The 5,568-nt window shown below is 33.6% G+C and overlaps 1 long non-coding RNA gene across 1 annotated transcript; it reads left to right on the top strand.

Moving 5' to 3' along the window:
- Nucleotides 1-343: 343 nt before the first annotated feature.
- LOC132718527 (uncharacterized) lies at nucleotides 344-4,064 on the top strand. Its single transcript, XR_009624097.1, has 3 exons — nucleotides 344-2,724; nucleotides 3,123-3,303; nucleotides 3,605-4,064. It is a non-coding gene; the product is annotated as an uncharacterized LOC132718527 (long non-coding RNA).
- Nucleotides 4,065-5,568: the final 1,504 nt, after the last annotated feature.

Genomic DNA, 5,568 nt, shown 5'->3' with positions numbered 1-5,568 from the left:
TTATATATAATATGCATAAAAATATAGCTTAATCTATCCATATAGACAATCAAAAAGTTGTTTTTGTTTAAAGAAACACTTTTACCTTTCTAAAAAAATAACTTAAGTGGGTGGGGGTAATATTATATTTTTACATTGTTTGACAGCCAATAATAGAAAATACATATTGGTTTTACAAAAAAATGTCAAATTTCAACGTTTCAATAATTTGACCATTCAAAGTCAAGGTCATTATGAAAATATCTATATTAACATTGTAAGCTAGTCTGACTGGTTATTTTTAAGGGATATCCTTAGAAGATTATTATGTTCAAGTTTGAAGACAATTCATTCAAAAATAACAAAGTTACAGCCAATAACAGCATGAACAAGCAAAAATTGGACTTTTTACCTTGAAGGTCAAGGTCATTTATGGATGAAGGTCAAGGTTAGTGTGGTCTACTAAAAGGTCTTGTCCCAAGGGTTGTTGTGGCCAAGTATGAAGACAATACACCAAGAAATAAAAAAGTTATGATCCAGGTACAAGTTTTCGGACGGCAACGGCAACGCCGACCTGACTATAACAATACCTCTACTTTTTTTTCAAAAAAAAAAAAGTCGAGCTAAAAAAACCAAGGAAATAAAGAACCGTGGTGAGTCAATGGTGATACAGAAGGGAGACTCGAACCTGATCGCCACAGTGGGGAAAGACAAGCGCCTGGTACACCATCTTTCCACACTGAATCAGCCCCAGGACATTCAACCTGCACATAGAAGAGTTGGTTCAACTGTCCTCCAGCTGCGTCAGCCCACCTCAGTGAAAAGCTACAACAAGTTCATGGGTGGTGTATATCAACATGATCAACTTCGTATGAACTACACCGTCATCCTTCATGGACTTTGATTACATACCATATTTATCACTATGTTGTGACATGCATTATTAAATACTTTTCATTTTAGATAAATGTACCCATTCTTGTTGAAAGTAAACAACATAAAAATAGTTACTGACAGGGGCTTGCTCATATTCATATATTTTGTATCTGAAATAATTTGAATGAACATTAAGAAGTAGGAGGTTAGCTAATATGGGAAGGGAGAGGTCAAAATATTTTGATATTCAATTTATTTTGTAATATAATTTTTAATGTGAAAAAAAAATTAAGATATAGATTTAATACATGCTGTTATGTTGTTATGACATACCGGTAGACAAATGTCAATGTTTCATTTTACAAATATGTGTGTGTATTATGGTATTCTTGAACAGATTTTCTAGAAGATCAAGAAAATTTGCAGCAACACATAAATGCCTGAAGGAAAGAAAGGCCTGATGACTGCTTCTACTTTAAACCTAGGTAATACATTATCATTTAATTTAATTCTTACATAACAATTCCTTGGCTGAACTATTAATTACCATTACATGCATTCTTGTGAAAAATACACTTGTCTTGTTTCATTTACTGTCCTACCTTTATTAAGTATGTTTCTTGCACAGAGATTAATGACTTTAATTCATTTTGTGGCATTATGATATAAGTCATAAATATTTTTATTTGGATGTTAGTTTCCTACAGCCCTTAAGCAGAAAGCATGGACAGTGCTGTGGAAGATTTCATTTTTGGTTCACCAAACTGCATGGCAAAGGAGACTTTTATCTATTTATGGAAATGAAATTTGCCTGCTTGATGCCACATATTGCGTTTGTAAATGTGATGTGACTTTATTCTTCATCTGTGTTAGTAACAATGAAGGATATATCACTGTTGGATGCTTTCTGTTGCCTTATGAAACAGTGAAGAACATAAGTCAAGGGTTGCACATACTGAGACACTGGAACCAGGATTGGTCTCCAACAGTTTTTATGACTGATTATGATCAGAAGGAGATATCTGCTATAGAGAACACTTTTCCTGGTAATATTTTCAGAATCTCATTACTTGTTTGAATTCTAATAATTACAATATTTCAATTTGCTTTAATGAACATATAAAATATGGAAACCTTTTATGGTTAACCATTGAAGTAGTGTCAACAGTATATTTTCATGCCAGCGCAGCATCTGTGATGCAGTGTCATGTAGCAATTCACCTGTGTGCATGCCAATGTGTGTTTGTGTTACATAGATTAAACAGTGAACTTAAAAAATCACTTTTGTTTGTAAAAATCCCGGTTTGGTTTCAAACCGGTTTGTTAAACAGTTTGTTTGTTTGGAAGTTCATAAACTTCATGAATACATTTTGCAGGGACAAAGTACGAGTTTGGGAAAGAGGTTGTCGAGGATCTGCATCCTTGGATTTTGTAGACTCTTGTAGATTGGAACAACGTTGATTCTGTCATTTGCAAATAAAGGCAAGTATTAAACATTAAGTAAATTTCTCAGTATTACCATTCCAAATTCCGAACTTTTTGGATAGTCCCACAGGTGTTCCGTTTTCAGAAGTTATTACATACATTTCCTAACGGAATGTTCAATTTTGTATAATAACAAAATATTTTTAATTTTTGATATTTTTAATTTCAAATTAGGTATCTCCCACAAAGTTCAGATGTGAAGGAACTCTAGCTGTCAGATACCTAGCGCTTAAAGATGAGACCGGGTTTGCTAAGGTTGAAGTCTTTGACAAGGCTGCATAGGCTGCCTACAAACTCAATGCCGCAATAGAAGTTACGGCAGTGTACACCAAAACCTGGAAGAATCAACCAAAGTTGAATTTCTCCAAGAGTTCTGATTTTCAGGTAATGTTTATTCATTTCTATTTTGAGAGAATATATATATTTACAAGTTCTTTATATTTTACAAGTTCTTTATATGTCACATTTCTACAATAATTGAGCAAGCTCTCTTTTACTGATTGAACATATAGGATTTCATCATTGATAAAAAAAAAATTTGTCTAACAACAGTCGTTGTGCCTCTATGTCACAGTTTGAAAGGCGAGTCATAGGTATGTTTACAAAATAGGTGTTTAACATTGAGTCTAAGAACAAAACTTAGGACTTCATAATTGAAAGTCATTAAATGTATGTATTTTTCAAATTGTTTTTCTTCATCACATATCCTACATACTGTAATGAAGTACCACTAAAGCATAAAATGAATGGTCAACTGATAATGTTCTCTTCTTGTACAACAGTTTTATACGTTCATCTGATGTACCAGTTGAAGTAACTGATGCTGACAAAGAGCACTTTGCTAAAGATGGAGACTTTTGCATGGAAACAAAAGAGGACATCAAGACATTAGTCTTAAATAGCATATATGAAGTGACATCATATGATGCATGTTCAAATGAAGGTCATGATATTTCTTTTCAGGTAAGATTATGTATGATTAAGATAATGTCCTTTTAAACACTACTTATACAAAATCATCTTCTATCAAAGCTTTTACTTCTCAATGTTTCATGGTAGATGTGTGATGTCACATAATTAAGTGTGTCCTTATGTCTATTATAGTGATAGCTGTTTAATATTCAGATATTAGAAGTACTTATAAAAGAAATGTTTGATAGTCTTATTACAGTAATGTTTATGAGAAGTATTTTAAGTTACTTCAAAATGGGATCTTTGTTCTTTACTAAAATTGTCCACACTATCATGTCACATATCATTTCAGCCTGCCATAAGAAGAAGCTTGTTGATGGGATTTGTCCAACATGTCAAGGTGACATGCATACATGGACTTATAAAGCGAAAGTCTGCATAACGGGGGAAGATCTTTCGAAAGAAGTAGTATTGTTCCAGAACAATCTTGAAAAATTGTTTGGTACAGCCGAGGAAAGATCAGATAATCTATTGATTTGTTTCCGAGCCAGAAACTTTTAACATAGGAGATGAAGTCGGAAGATGGAACGATCTGAAAGCAGCGATAGGGGCAGAAAACAACTGCATTATTGCAAAGTTCCTGTTAAGTGAAGGGGATTTCTCAAAAGTAATTTATATTGATATCATTTTGTCTAATTTGCCAGTAGCGTAATTGTTTTCGTTATTGTGCAACTGCGTAATATTCAATGAACACAAGTCATTAGCAAAACAAAAATCAGATTTCACTCGCTATGAAAGGATGCAAAGAAGGGGTCTGGTGTGGCTAGAAAGGACTATTACTTTGAAACCAAGCTGGATGACATAATGATAGATAGCCATACAAGGGAGCCAGTTTTTACCTTTTCATCAGGTAAATGTAATAAAACAAATCACAAAGGAGTTGATTCTACACAGACTTCGAAAAGGAAAACTTAGGAAAGTGTTGAGGCATCAGAAAGGAAAGTGAGAACAAGTGTGGCCAATAAAGTCCTGCAGTGCCTGGAGGGATATTTAGTAATAGTTTTGTTTGTCAAGAAACTGTCTATGTTTACAACAAATCATTTATCTGTCTAGCAGTATCCACTGAGGTGGCAACTGAAAATTTCTCTAACTTTACTCAAATAAATATCAGAACTGCTGTATGCCTAGAACAAACTGGGACCATTCCATCACTGATGAAGCAAGGAAATTTTGACATAAAGTCAACCTTTGTTTTGTAATCAATAACATTTCATACAGATTGCAATACAAAGACAATATATTAGATATGAAATTATAATTACATATTAAAAAGAGATGGTTCGTTTATCAATAACATCTTATAATAATTAAGAATGTTCATAAACAAGCATATTTTAAAAAAATCACATTATTTTTAGCATAGGAAGAGTCCTTTTCTTTGTTCATGTTGCCTTTAGGAAAGTAAAAACTGAAAATAGAGAGGTTTTGAACAATTTAGCTTTGAGCATTACATAGGGCAATTGGATAACTGTAAATTGGTGGATGGATGCAGGATTGTTGTAGACAAATGTACAGGAAGCTCGATAATGGCCTTTCCTATAGATAGGACAGATGGAAGAACGTCCGGTAAAAGGGGCCATTTCTTTTATTTAATAAAAGGCCATACAGCCCCTTACTCTATTGTTACGTAATGAACTCTGGTGTTCTCTCTTTTTCTGTTTACAATTAGATGGCCCCAATGACAGACACATGGTTATCTGGATGACAATTCTGTTTTCGTTTTTATCTTGTGTTATCCCACAGACAATTTATGAGTTATTTAACTTGCTCATTCCTATATTTAAAATACAGTTGGTTCAAGTGACTATTAAGAAAGAGTAAACAGAATCATTGCCTCAACATTTGGGAATTTTATGATTTGTAAAGCTTATTTAAATGAAAAATTTGTGAAAAACACTTACAGCCAAAGTCTTTCAAGTCTTGTACGTTCTTTCCTACGTAACAAACCCAATGCATGTATAGTGAAAGAGTCGCCATTAACATGTATCGCAAAAAAAACACCAAAGAATCATGTACATGAATGTGGTTTTGTAGTGAAACCCTCTTTCCATTTCTTGGTGCAACCCCAGATGGGAAGGTCTGCCAAAATGGACAGTCTGGTATATTGGAAGTTAAGTGCCCCTATGTTATCAGAGACTGGAACATTTTAGATGCGGTAAGGAACTTTGAAAAAAAAATAACTTGTTTGTTGAGGAGATGAATGGAGACATAATACTGAAGCGCACACATAAGTACTGGTATCAAATACAGGGACAG

The sequence above is a fragment of the Ruditapes philippinarum genome, unplaced genomic scaffold (assembly GCF_026571515.1).
Source record: "Ruditapes philippinarum isolate M1 unplaced genomic scaffold, ASM2657151v2 ctg386_1_1_1_1, whole genome shotgun sequence".
Classification (NCBI taxonomy): domain Eukaryota; kingdom Metazoa; phylum Mollusca; class Bivalvia; order Venerida; family Veneridae; genus Ruditapes; species Ruditapes philippinarum.
This window is presented reverse-complemented; position numbering and strand designations above follow the sequence as displayed.